At 40.5% G+C, this 15,354-nt stretch overlaps 1 protein-coding gene across 2 annotated transcripts in view; it reads right to left on the bottom strand.

The window, feature by feature from the left end:
- The window catches only part of LOC150083302 (protein BCCIP homolog), a 161,201-nt gene extending 146,464 nt beyond the window's left edge, over positions 1–14,737 (bottom strand). For both annotated transcript variants that reach the window (XM_090377162.1, XM_090377163.1), the window contains exon 1: positions 14,429–14,737. The gene's annotated coding sequence lies outside the window, so the exon portion shown is untranslated. The remainder of the gene's footprint in view (positions 1–14,428) is intronic.
- Between the last annotated feature and the right edge of the window lie 617 nt (positions 14,738–15,354).

The raw sequence follows: 15,354 nt of genomic DNA, 5'->3' as shown, positions 1-15,354 counted from the left end.
TATTACACTATACTGATTCAACATAACACTGTCAAATCAAATCAAGTGGGTTTACTGTTTTAGAATCTATGTGCTTTTTGACTAAGAGCACAACCCACCTCACCTTCCTGTCTGTACACAATGCTCACTGTATTCAAATTCATCCTGTTCTGATATTCTCAAAATGTCCACATAGCCCATAATAATTGCTTGTCCGAAGAGAAACCTTCCCCAACAGACCTTGTAATTCGCCCATGGTTTCCAGGCTACTGGTTATGGGTGCCATTTAAACTGTTAGTGTGGGTATTCCCCACACTAACAGTTTAAATTTACTTTTTAGAAAAGTAAAATAATGATTACTGTCAATGTAACAATAAAATCTTAGTTATTAAACAAACAAAACACTGGTATAATAATAAATACACTACCCTTCAAAAAGTATTCAGACACATTGGTTTCACAGTGACATGACTGCCACTCACTTCAATTGTGCTGGTTCCCCTCTACCCTCCTTAGCAGGTGTATCACCCATGAACAATACAGAGATAGCAGACAATCCTCCATTCCTCCTGCAGAACAATGACCACTTGAGCAATTGAAAAATAAGACAAAGTATGTGAACCAGAATCATGTCTCAAACAGCAGCAAAGTAAAAAAGCTCAAAGCAGTGAGAATGCTAAGACTCAACAGAACTGTCAATGGCACTGATGCAGACGATGACCCCAATTGACAAAATGGATGTTGTTATGTGCTTTTGTTGCAGAGGGTTTGAGAAAATCAAGTACCAATTCAGCATTCTGAGGGGATCATATGAGGGCTTGAGGAAGAGGGCTGATAACCATGAAGAAATTAAAATGAAGGACCCATTAAAGCACTCAGCCACCCAGAACAACACTGGAGATACTGCTTATACATCACATGATACAACAAAATCCACACAGCAGAAAGTGCTGGTCCCACAGGAAGTAGCTATTGTCAGTTCAGTGACTCTGAAAATATATTTCATAAAAAGGATAAAAGGAAGAGGGCCACAATATGTTTGCCAGGGACAAAAGTTCATGATGCTGTGGATGAGCAACTATCATTGTTTAAAGGCACAAAAGTACATTGGCATGAATGATACTAAGAGTAAAAGATTTGAGGAATTACTTAACAAGGGCAGGGTAATGTTGAGAAAAATTTGCAGTTAGGATAAAATTTTAAAGTCTCTGCAATTCTACCCAGACATGACAGGAGGGAACACACGATGAAAGCCCTGTCAATCAATTTGGCTCTGGATAGAGAGGGAAAGAGAGCCTATGCAAGGACCCTTGGATAGAATTTAACTCAGTGTGCTCTGTGTCTATTAACAGAAGAGAGAGTGTTTTTACAGAGATAGGACACACTTGAACAGTAGGTGTGCAAGAATATTTGCTGACACTATCAAGGCAGTGTAAGGTGGAACAGAAAACTGCTAGCTTAGGGAGGGGGGATACACAGACTAATGGATTAACAGCAGCCATTGGGAGATGTAAAAGTGTTTCTCTCACTGCTTCTATTGGGGCATGCAGCAACCTGGAAAACAAGGTATCTGGGATTACAAGGCCTGCTAGGGATCCTCACAGAACAAGCAAATACATAGAGCAGCAACTGAAAAATGACACTGAAGTTATGAAAAATAATGAAGTAAACACGAAATGAAAGAACGATTGTTCCTCGAGCATTGCAGCCAAAGCCAGCGGAAATTGACATACAGTTCATATATTCCATATCTAAACTGCATGTCTCTACTCTTGTGTGTTGTGGAGGGGCAATGGAACAAATAGCAAATATCAAGTTTTGTGTTCAACTGGGAAAAAGTGCCATGATTTCAAATGATGAAGCAAGTGTATGGAGCGAATTGTCGGTCTTGTGCACGTCTGTTCAAGTGGCATAAATGTTTCGGCCATGGAAGAGAATCACGAGAAGATGATGAACATCAGGACCTAGCAAGAACGGTTCAAATGGCAGAGTTGATTGAAAATGTATGGAAAACAGTTACCAATTACCAATGTGTAATGCTCTGAATGATTTCAGATCTGTGCAGTAATAAGGAAACCATTCAACATATAATAATCCAGGATTTGAAGAAAATGAAGGCCTGTGCTTGGTTTGTTCCACATTCATTAAGACAGTCAATAATAGGGCTGAGCTGAACACTGCAGGGAACTCACTGAGGCAGCTGAAAGCAAACTCAACTTGCTGAATATGATCATTCTGGGTGATGAGACAGTGTTTTCAGAATGACCCCACAACGAGCTGATAAAGTGCAGAGTTGGCAAACTCTCCCAAAGCCAAAAAGTTGACCAAGAATGGTCAAAAATTAAAACCATGCTCATTATTTTCTACGATTGCAAGGGAATTGTGCACAAAGAGTTGATGCCCAATGGCCAAAGCATTACTGCTACCTACTATCCGGATGTTTTGAAGAAAACAAAGGTCTATGCCCAATTTATTCCACATTCGTTAACAGATGGTCAATGACAGGCCTAAGTTCAACACTGCAGAGAACTCACTGAGGCTGCTGAAAGCAAACCCACCTTCCTGAATTCGATTGTTACGGGTGATGAGACATGTTTTCAGTATAAAACTGAAAAAAAGTTAAAGTGCAGAGTGGATGTTGGCAAACTCTCCCAAAGCCAAAAAAACTGTGTGTAACCTGTACACACAAAAGATGTTTTATGTGAAAACATCTTTGATGAAAATCAGAACCATTTTAAAATCGCACAGCTAAAACTGAAGTCATGAACAATGTAATGTTTTATGTTCATGCCAGCTACTTACTCTACCGAATCAACATTAGTGACATTAGAATCATACTTCAGTCCGGAATATTTAGTACGAACAATGTAATGTTTTATTCACACGCCCACTACATATTCTACCAAATAAACATTTGGAAGTGGTTAGTGAAATCCAAGCCAATAGCCTAATTACCCATCTGATTGTAGCCATTTGTTGAATACTATGATTGCAACAATACAAGTACACTGAGTGGACAGAAATCATGGGATACCTACCTAGTAATGGGTGGGCTTATCTTTCGTCTGGATAAGGGCAGTCACACAGCGAGGCATTCAGTCCACTAGTTCACGAAAGCATTCCACAGGTATTTCCATATATGCTTGCTGCTGCTGTCCATAATTCTTTTGCATTTCTGGATGGAGAATCCAAGGCTCAAATGACCTTTCCACAGCATCCCAAAGCTGCTCCACAGGGTTCATGTCCAGGATTTCAACAGGGAGACCATTCCATAGAAGTAAAATCTGCGGAATGCTCTTCGAACCATATTCTAATCACCACAGCTCTGTGGGGAGGCGCATTGTCCTGCTGGGAGAGTCCATTGCCCTGTTGGTGCAAAATGACGATGAAGGGATGCATATGGGCACTTAACACCTGGACCTTTTAGAGATGCATCTAGATGTAAAAGTAAAATCTGCGGAAACTGCATGAAGCTATGCACCCGTCTTGTCAACAGTTCCTTGTTGACAAGACGGGTGCATAGCTTCATGCAGTTTCCACGAGATATGCACCCCCCCGTCTGCTCGAAATAACTGGAAAAGGGACTCATCAGACCCCCTCTCCAATCATCCAAGGTCCAGTGATGATGTTCTTTCATCCAGTTGAGGTGTAGAGTCCTGTGTCGTGGTGTTAGCAATGGGACTCTGGTGGCTCCCATAATCTATTTCGGCTAATGTTCACCTGATGGTGTTGGTGGAGACGTTTCTAGCACCTTCCTCGTTGAAGTCAGCGGTGATTTGTGCCACTGTCGCTCTCCGGTTGGCTGAAACAATGCAAGATAGACATCAATAGTCACATTCATCCACCACCTTTCTCCGCCAACAGCGCTGCCCACGATGAGATGTTATTCCGGAAATGGCATATTCCCGATACACTCTTGATATTGTCAAACGGAGACAGTGCAATTTCTGTACCACCTCTGCGATAGTGACCCATACATCAGGCATCAACTATCATCCCTCTTTCAAAGTTGGTGAACTCACATTTATCCATACTGACATAGAATTACCGTCTACGTGAATGAAGTAATACAGTATAAATATATACGTGCCATGCAGGTGGGTTCGTCCACTAGCTAGAGGGGTGACAGCATCGTGTTGTCCAGGATCCAGGTATACCATGAATTCTGCCCTTTCAGTGTATTTGTATTGTTGCAATTCGCATTTTCATTACATTCCATTGTTAGGTGCCACTATAGATGTTTTCACATCAATAATTTTCTGAGTAGTGAAAGGGACTCAACAATGCCAATCAAATGCAGAGCATTGTTGAGAGTATCAAGCAAGCCAACCTAACAAAAAAAAAAACCTAAAATAAACGTGGAGGCAGCAATGAGTGTGCGAGAACGACAGACTATCAAGATTGCGTAAAACACAAACCAAAAATCAAGCATTGGATTTAGCAGTGCCTTCAACCAGCATTGCCACTCAATCTAACAATGATGTAGCCAAAGTGAGTATTAATTATATACAACGGAACATTTCTCCATTTGCGGGGCGGATGAATTTAAATGATCAAGATCCTTTTCTTTACACTGACTATTTACATATATACATATTTGTATATATGTAAATAAACTTACATATTTGTAAATATGTAATATATATGTAAATAGCATTTACATATATACATATAAATTAACATGCACTGAGGGTTTGAAAGGATATTTCAAACTCTTGATGATGCATCGTTGATACACACTACATTTCTCGATGATGATGTCGACAGGATCCTTGTGTGTGATAGCTGTAGAGAATCACTTAACACCATTCCAGTGCTATCCAAGTCGAAAGGCTTTGTCTACCCAGAAATTCCACACATTTACCGAAGTTCAATTTAGTGACAGAGAGGCTTATTTCTCCTCATTTACTGTTCATGCAAATAAGGTGCCTGAGAGACAAAACAGCATTCTGGGCCAAGCGATCAATGTTATGGGCCTATATGAGAGCTTGAAGGAGAGGGTGGATGCCCTCGAAGGATTAAAAGTGAGGGCCCATCAAGCTCTCAGCTGCCCACACCAATGCCTGAGCTTGCACTTGGTCATCACACAACACAGCGGCAGCCCCCAAGGCAGAATGCGCTGGTACCAAAGGAACTAGTAGTTGTTGGTGACTATTGTCAGGGAAACGGGAAACATGCTTTGTAAAAAGGATAGGTGGAACAGAACCAGGGTATGTCTGGCAGGGCCAAAGGTTGATGACGTCATTGTGCGAATAGCATCTTTAAAGGGCACAAAAGGTGATATAGTTGTACATGTTGGCACTGTTGATATTAAGAGTAGGAGACCGGCGGAATTACTTAACAAGTATAGGTCACTGTTGAAAAAAAACCGTGAATTAGGGTTGAATTTGAAAGTGTCTGCAATTCTGCCCAGACACGATAGGAGGGAGTATAGGATGAGAGCCCTGTTGACCAATTCGGCCCTGGAAAGATTGTGCAAGGCTCAAGGGGTAGAATTTTTTTCAGCCTGGTCTGTACTTGTTAACAGGGGAGACTACTTCTACAGGGATGGGATACACTTAAATAGAAAGGGTGCAAGAATGTTTGCTGATGCTATCAAGGCACTGTTAGGAGGGTGGGAAAACTGCTAGATTGGGGAGATACAAGGATTAATAGATTAACAGTAGCCACTGGCAGAGGTGAAAGTGATTCTTGCACTGCTTCTATTGGAATGAGCAGCAGCAAGGAAATTAAGATGCAGGATATTTCAGAGACTGCTGGGAATCATTGGGGTACAAGTAAACACACGGGTTGTGTTAGGGTAGATAAGAAAAAGAACAGGTGCATGTATACTTGCATGTAGACCAATGCTAGGAGTTTAGTAAATAAATTTGATGAATTTGAGGTATTGCTCAAAACATCAAAGCAGATATTGTTGGGATTTCAGAGACGTGGTGTTGGGATTTCAGAGATAAGGAATGCAGAACTGGAATTTGGGGAGTACAATGTCTACAGAAAGGATAGACAGGATAGGAAGGGAGGAGGGGTTATCTATTAGTTAAGAAATACATAAAATCCAAGGAAGTGAAGCCAGTCGACTTCGCTGGACAGTGCAGTGTCGAGTCAGTTTGGTGTGACATAAGCATTGGAAGATCAAAATTGAGAGTAGGAGTGTGCTATAGGCCTGACTCTGATGAGTATAATAAGAAACTGTACAGGGAAATAGAGTGGGCCAGTAAATCGGAGAGTCTTATAATGGAGGATTTTAATTTCCCAGATATTGACTGGAATTTGGGGGCTGGTCACTCGCACACTAGCAAGACTTTTGTGGATTTATTGGATGATTGTTTTCTACATCAGCATGTTCGGGAGGCAACTAGAGGGAGTAATACTCTTGATTTGATTATCAGTAGTGATTCTTCATGCATTAAGAATCTGCAGATAAATGAACCACTAGGTGGCAGTGATCACAGTGTGCTGAAGTGGTATTTACTAAAAGAGGTAACTATCATTAGGGGTAAAGGGAAGGGTTATTGCTTTCGTAAAGGCGACTACGATTGACTGAGACAGTATTTAAATTCTATACAGTGGGACCAACTGATGATGTTACCAACAGCAAATTCAAAATGGTAAGCATTCAAAGAACTTATCTTGGAAGCTACTAGGCTTTACATACCAACTAAGAAATATTGTACAAGGTTAAGGCCAAAATGGATGTCAGATGAACTAATGAGACATATGGCAGAGAAGAAAAATGCATGGGATACATACAAATTAACACATGACACAGAAGCCTATGATAGATACAAGTTGATCTGTAATCAAGTTACAAAGGAAGTTAGGCAGGCGAAGGCAGATTACGAAAAATCTTTGGCAAGGGATGCAAAGAAAAACAGCAAAGAGTTTTTTACTTATGTAAACTCTAGAAGGAAGAGGATGAATCAGATTGGTCCACTTGATATCGATGGGTCAACTGTTGATGATCCTGCTCAGGTAGCTAACAAACTAAATGAATATTTTGCATCGACACTGACACGTGAGGAGTTATTCAGCGAGGGGAATGCCAGAGGTGTATTCAACTCTGGCAGTAAGCTAGAGAATCTTGTAATAACTCAGAGTAAAGTGGAGGAGAAATTGTTGAAGATAAACACAAGAAAGGCACCTCGGATGGATGGGATCTATCCAGTTATATTAAAGGAGGCAGCAAAGGAAGGAAGCAAACCCTTAGCCATAATTATGAGAGCTTCCTTGGACTCAGGGGTGGTACCCATGGACTGGAGTTGTGCAAATGTGACCCCAATTCACAAATGAGGATCAAAGGCTGACACAAGTAATTATAGACCTGTGAGTTTAACTTCTGTTCCCGGAAAATTAATGGAGGCACTGGTTAAAGAAGCACAGCAGAATCATCTAGACAAGACTTCAGTTATAGCTCGGACACAGCATGGTTTTGTTAAGGGGAAGTCTTGCCTGACTAATTTGATTGGATACTATGATGCAGTCACAAAAGAACTGGATACAGGGAATAACTTTGATATTATATACTTGGATCTTAGAAAGGCTTTTGATACTGTTGCACATGGAAGACTGCTGCACAAATTGGACCAGTGTGGCATTGGAGGCAAATTGCTGCTATGGATAAAGAGGTGGTTGAGGGGGAAAATACAGAGAGTGGTAATCAATGGACACTGCTCATCGTGGACTAATGTTATTTAGTGGAGTCCCTCAGGATTCAGTATTGGGTCCATTATTGTTTTCTGTATTTATAAATGATATTGATGATGGTATATCAAGCTTAATGTACAAGTTTGCAGACGATACGAAGGTTGGCAGGGTTCTCAAGGACACTACTGACACTATGCTGCTGCAACAGGATCTGGAAAGGTTGAGCAGATGGGCTGAGAGATGGCAAATGAAGTTTAACATTGACAAATGTAAAGTACTATATATGGGAAACAGCAACCACAGAGCAACGTATCAACTCTGTGGTACTACACTGACGGTGGTAGAGAATGAAAGGGACCTGGCAGTGGTTGTGCACGCAGATATGAAGTTCTCTGAGCAGTGCAGACGGTCTGCAAGAGTAGCTCATGGTGTGTTGTCAATGATATATAGGAATTTTTCTAGCAAGGATAAGGAGGTGATTATTCCCTTGTATAATGCAATGGTCAGGCCACACCTAGAGTACTGTATACAGACCTGGAGGCCTCATTTCAAGAAGGATGTAGAGCTGCTGGAACGAGTACAGAGAAGGGCAACAAGATTAGTGAATGGAACAAAGGGGTGCTCTTACGAAGAAAGGCTTAAGTTTTGCAAATTACAGTGTCTGGAGACTAGGCACCAGCGAGGTAATCTGATACAGGTGTATAAAAAGCCTTGAATGGTTTCAGCATGCTCAATGCTGATGGGATTCTGCCTCTTGCTCAGAATAATCACCTGAGAGGGCATAAATTCAAATTGAGGAAAGACAGATGTAGGATAGACATGCGGAAATTTGCCTTTAGCCAGCGGGTGGTTGGTTGGTGGAACTGACTTCATCCCTTGTCGTGGAAGTTGATAGTCTAAATAAGTTTAAGGCTCAGCTGGACAGGTATTTCGAATGAACAGAGGGGGTGAAGGGGAAGTGGTTATTTTTTATTTATTTATTTTTTTTTTTGGCTGATGCTGCATAAGCTTGCTTTCTTGCATCAAATGCCTCTACTAATACTAATGGTAATGTGCCTCTTTCAGTCAACATGATGGTCTATCGCTTGCCAAGGGAGATTGACTGAAACAGGCACATTGATCACTTGGCCCAGAATGCCATATTGTCCATATGCACGTCTCAGGATCCTGAATATAAAATGCATGGAAATAGCAAGTCCCACTATTTGATCTGGTTAGTAAGAAAGCGAGTAGTTAAAGCGTAGCTTCACTATTTGGTTGACACGCCTCACTATCGATTGTATCAAATCATAAGTCATTCTTTGATGACGGTCACATGGAAATTAATTTGGCTAAAGACGACATAAGTGAAGTGGTTCCTATTGAGGAAAGTCTCATCACCCAACAGCAAATGTTATGAAGAGGCAATATCTTAGAAACGCTCCAGGAGAAACTAACTTACAACGCTTACTGTTTGACAAGCATGCAGAGGAACTGTCCTTTCCCAGCATTTATCTTGGACAATTCAGAATGTTCAGAGAGAATTTACATGTGACTTCATTCGTGATGGCAACAAGCGAGCTCAGCTGATGTGACTGATGCAGTGTTACTCCACATCATCTCCTTTATATAGCAATGAAGATAATGAGATTGAGAAAATCTTTGATGGTGGCTTTCAAAAAATAGGCAAAGATACAAAACAAAGAATACATTGACAGCTGTATCGGAAACAATTTGGCCTTCCTAAGGACAATTTGAAACTCAACCCACTACTGGGTTCAACATAGGTGCGATCCATTAGCTATGGTTAGAGAGCTTGGTAAACCTACGATGTTCTCGACTCTGAGTGCCAATGAAATTGATTAGTTCAATTTCATTGGCACTTGCTTCAGCTATTGTACAAATTAGCATTAGCATTAGCATTAGCATTAGTAGAGGCATACGATGCAAGAAAGCAAGCTTATTCAGCATCAGCCAAAAAAAAAAAAAAAAAAAAACCCACTCCCATTTCACCCCTCCGTTCGTTCGAAATACCTGTCCAGTTGAGCTTTAAATTTGTTTAGGCTATCAACTTCAACAACAAGTGATGGAAGTCGGTTCCACCAACCAACCACCCGCTGGCCAAAGGCAAATTTCCGCACATCTATCCGACATCCGTCCTTCCTCAATTTGAATTTATGCCCTCTGAGGTGATTATTCTGAGAAAGATGAAGAATCCCATTGGCATTGAGCATGCTCAAACCATTCAAGGCCTTATACACCTCTATCAGATCACCTCGCCGGTGCCTAGTCTCCAGACTCTGTAATTTGCAAAACTTAAGCCTTTCTTCGTAAGAGCAACCCTTTGTTCCATTTACTAATCTTGTTGCCCTTCTCTGTACCCGTTCCAGCAGCTCTACATCCTTCTTGAAATGAGGCCTCCAGACCTGTATACAGTACTCAAGATGTGGCCTAACCATTGCCTTATACAAGGGAATAATCACCTCCTTATCCCTGCTAGAAAAATTCCTGTATATCATTGACAAGACACCATGAGCTACTCTTGCAGCTCGTCTGCACTGCTCAGAGAACTTCATATCTCCCTGCACAATTACCCCCAGGTCCTTTTCATTCTCCACCACTGTCAGTGCAGTACCGCAGAGTTGATACGTTGCTCTGGGGTTACTGTTTCCCATATGTAGTACTTTACATTTGTCAATGTTAAACTTCATTTGCCACCTCTCAGCCCATCTGTTCAACCTTTCCAGATCCTGTTGCAGCAGCATAGCGTCAGTAGTGTCCTTAACGACCCTGCCAACCTTTGTATCATCTGCAAACTTGGACATTAAACTTGATATCCCATCATCAATATCATTCATAAACACCGAAAACAACAACGGACCCAACACTGAACCTTGAGGAACTCCACTAATAACATTAGTCCACGTTGAGCAGTGTCCATTGATTACCACTCTCTGTCTTCTGCCACTCAACCATCCCCTTATCCATAGTAGCAATTTGCCTCCAATGCCACACTGCTCCAATTTGTGCAGCAGTCTTCCATGTGCAACAGTATCAAAAGCCTTTCTAAGATCCAAATATATAATATCAAAGTTATTCCCTGCATCCAGTTCTTTTGTGACTACATCATAGTATCCAATCAAATTGGTCAGGCAAGACCTGCCCTTAACAAAACCATGCTGCGTCTGAGCTATAACTGAATTCTTGTCTAGATGATCCTGCAGTGCTTCTTTAACCAGTGCCTCCATTAATTTACCTGGAACAGAAGTTAAACTAACAGGTCTATAATTACTTGTGTCAGCCTTTGATCCTCCTTTGTGAATTGGGGTTACATTTGCACATCTCCAGTCTATGGGTACCTCCCCTGAGTCCAAAGAAGCTCTCATAATTATGGCTAGGGGTTTGCATACTTCCTTTGCTGCCTCCTTTAATATAACTGGATAGATCCCATCCACCCCAGGTGCCTTTTTTATGTTTATCCTCAACAATCTCTCCTCCACTTTCCTCTCAGTTATTACAAAATCATCCAGCTCACTGCCAATGTTTACTTTACCTACATCATTCTCCTTCCTGAATAACTCCTCATGCGTGAATGTAGATGCAAAATACTCGTTTAGATTGTTAGCCACCTGAGCAGGATCCTCAACTGTTGAACCATCAATATCCAGTGGACCAATCTGATTCATCCCTTTCCTTCTCGAGTTCAAGTATGTAAAGAACTCTTTTCTGTTTTTCTTTGCATCCTTTGCCAAGGATTTTTCGTAGTCTGCCTTTGCCTGCCTAATCTCCTTTGTGACTTGGTTACAGACCAACTTATATCTATCATAGGCTTCCATGTCACCCATTAATTTATATGTATCCCATGCATTTTTCTTCTCTGCCACATGTCTCATTAGTTCATCTGACAACCATTTAGGCCTAAACCTTGAACAATATTTCTTAGTTGGTATGTAAAGCCTGGTAGCCTCCAAGATTAGTTCCTTGAATGCTTCCCATTTAGAGTTTGCTGTTGGTAACATCATCAGTTGGTCCCACTGTACAGAATTTAAATACTGTCTCAGACCATCATAGTCGCCTTTACGAAAACAAAAACCCTTCCCTTTACCTCTGATGGTAGTTACCTCCTTGAGTAAATCCCACTTCAACACACTGTGATCACTGCCACCTAGTGGTTCATTTATCTGCAGGTTCTTAATGCACGAAGAGTCACTACTGATAATCAGATCAAGAGTATTGCTCCCTCTTGTTGCCTCACGAACATGCTGATGTAGAAAACAATCATCCAATAAATCCACAAAAGCCTTGCTAGTGTGCGAGTGACCAACCCACAAATTCCAGTCAATATCTGGGAAATTAAAATCCCCCATTATAAGACTCTCTGATTTACTGGCCCACTCTATTTCCCTGTACAATATCTTATTATACTCATCAGAGTCATTAGGCCTATAGCACACTCCTACTCTCAATTTTGATTTCCCTATGCTTATGTCACACCAAACTGATTCGGCACTGCCCTGTCCATCGATGTCAACTGGCTTCACTTCCTTGGACTTTATGTGTTTCTTAATTAATAGCATAACCCCTCCTCCCCTCCTGTCCTGTCTATCCTTTCTATACACATTGTATTCCCCAAATTCCAGTTCCGCATTACTTATATCTGTGTGACACCACGTCTCTGATATCCCAACAATATCTGCCTTTGATGTTTTGAGCAATACCTCAAATTCATCAAATTTATTTACCAAACTCCTAGCATTGGTGTACACGCAGGTATACATGCACCTGTTTCTATTCTTTGCTACCCTAACGCAACCCATGTGTTTACTTGTACCGCAATGACTACCAGCAGTCTCTGAAATATCCTGCATCTTGTTTTTCAGACTTCTGCTCATATCAATAGAAGCAGTGCAAGAATCACTTCCACCTCTGCCAGTGGCTACTGTTAATCTATTAGTCCTTGTATCCCCCCCCAACTAGCAGTTTTCCGACCCACCTAACACTGCCTCGACAGCATCAGCAAAAATTCTTGCACCCTTTCTATTTAAGTGTATCCCATCCCTGTAGAAGCAATCTCTCCTGTTAACAAGTACAGTCCAGGCTGAAAAAAATTCTACCCCTTGAGCCTTGCACAATCCCTCCAGAGCCGAATTGATCGACAAGGCTCTCATCATATACTCCCTCCTATCGTGTCTGGGCAGAATTGCAGACACTTTCAAGTTCAACCCTAATTCACGGCTTTTTTTCAGCAGTGACCTGTACTTGCTAAGTAATTCCGCCGGTCTCCTACTCTGAATATCATTCGTGCCAACGTGTACAACTATATCACCTTTTGTGCCCTTAAAAGATGATATCCGCTCTACAACGTCATCAACCTTTGCCCCTGGCAGACATACCCTGGTCCTATTCCACCTATCAAATTAGAGAATAAGGGGCACGATATAAGTGAGGACAACGCGAGTGGCGTCGATGTCGTGCAGAAGGTGATGCTAGCAAATGAAGATGCTACAACTTGTGCGATATACTTCAAGAAGGTTGTGGGTGTAATAACATATTGCAGTCTAAGTGTTATAGCCCGTTTGGCCGATTTTATGTGGTCAACTTTTTCAGGAGGATAAAATTTCAATATCACGGTAATCCACACGTGCACATCTTGCTGTGGCTAAAAAACGTGCCCAAAGATCCTTTGGGCAAAAACAAAGAAGACACCATTGCAATGATTGACAAGTTAGTGTGTCAGTGTCTGTCTCTGCTAGAGAGGCTTCGGGGAGCATCAAGCTTCAAACTCACAAACATACATTCATGTGTCACAAGAAAATAACACCAGATAAATGACAGATATGTCGATTTGAAGCACCATTCACGACTTGTAGCATGAATGGTGCTTCAAATCGACAAAATCGTGTTGACACGTGATATTGCGACACATCATTTCCGTGTTGCAAAATCATGATTTCTGGTTTGTCAATCTGATCAACGACTTGAAAAAATAATAAATAAAACCTTTTGCTGAAATTAAGGCAAGTTGAATTCTTATTAATGGTAACTGTAAATATATATATATATATATATATATATATATATATATATATATATAAATCTAATTAAGTATTAGTAATGTATTACTTTGGATGAACCTATCATTTTTATTCTGATAATAGAAACGTGTTTTTATTTTTGACACCACCCAACTACAATAAAAAAATGTTTTTTTCAAATACAACTTATCTAAATAAAATTATATATATATATATGATATGTCATGACAATACATGTCAAAGTATATGAAAGACACCCACTTAAATATTTTGCATACACATTTATGTACACTGCATTTGGCGCTTGGTGTGAACCCCATGAAATGATATGTGCATGAAATAGATGGGATGCATGTCGGGTACTGGCAGAACTACAAGATTGAAGCAACAGGGGTGGCCCTACTAGTCAGGGGGAATGGTTGGTTTGTGGTATGGTAGTTAAAAGATGTGTGGGTGAGTTCAGCAAACTGGCCGAATTTATAGTTTTACCACTGCTGTAGGGAGTCCTGACTTTGCATGAGTCCCAGGCAGTCTAAATCTGTTTCAGATAAGCCATTTCCATGTGCATATCAAAATACAAAGTTAACTGAAGTTGTGGAGCTGAAGTTGAATGAGCAGAAAGATGATGCAGTTGAAATTTGTGAGAAGTAACATTCCTAACAAAGAAAATACATACACGGTGTTTAAAATTCCGGTTTGGGGCATGTGTTTTCAAGCCATAAATTAAAAAAAAAAAAAAAAAAAATTGAATTACTGTCACTGAAATGCAGAACCATTAGACGTAAACGTACCTGAATATCACAACTTGTACTCAATTCATCTACCAACTAAATCACAAGTCCTCCTTCCTTTTCCTTACTTTCACAAAAATCAAGCAAAACAGAGCAAACGATGGTACAGATGACAAATAGTACTCATCTTCCTTCGTATAACTTTTCACATGGAAAAACTTTCAATATAGAAGTTCCGGTAAAAGGTGAAATGGCCACTAACTATTAATAACAATCAATTTAAAGATTTGAAAGCAATGGTTTACAGAATTTTATCACTAATCGATTTATATCCTGTATCAAAACTACCATAACCCAAGTACGCCATCACGACACTCAGAGTCGAGAATCCAGACGAATTATAAAATTCCATATTTTGTTACTACTCTAAAGTGCCACAGTTCGAACCTGGCGCAACTATATATATATTGACTTATATACAACACTACGTACAATGCTCGTGATTGAAACTTTTCCACTTAAAAGGCATGACGTTCACCTCAACATAAATTGAATGACAAACAATGCTGTAGATAAAAATAGTTATGTTTCTTGTTGGGTCTTAGGCGCCTTCGCAACTTTTATTTTTGGTCCAGTAAAGATGTTTGTAAATTCAGTGTATTCTCTGGATTTATAGTTTTACGGACGATTTCCCTAACGAAAAAGTCGAATTTCTGAGAAAAAAATGCTGCCATCCGCTAAGACCAACTAACTCGGCCACGTTGTGAAAAAAAAGACTCATAAAAATTCCTCTGGGCATTGAATGGATTTGAATACAGGTCTTTTCCACGCCGTATGGTAGTACAATGATTATACCAACTCTGCTATCCACAATTGCAGTTAGGCAAGCGTCGAGAGCAGAGTTGGTATAATCACCATTTTGTCATCATCCAATGAGTCCCGGGCAAAGGATTGTAGAAATAATAAATAAAACAGTCGCCTCGACC

This window comes from Mastigoproctus giganteus, chromosome 7 (genome assembly GCF_048544385.1).
Source record: "Mastigoproctus giganteus isolate SK-2022 chromosome 7, ASM4854438v1, whole genome shotgun sequence".
NCBI lineage: Eukaryota > Metazoa > Arthropoda > Arachnida > Uropygi > Thelyphonidae > Mastigoproctus > Mastigoproctus giganteus.
The sequence above is the reverse complement of the archived record's forward strand: the minus strand, read 5'-3'. Positions and strand labels throughout refer to the sequence as shown.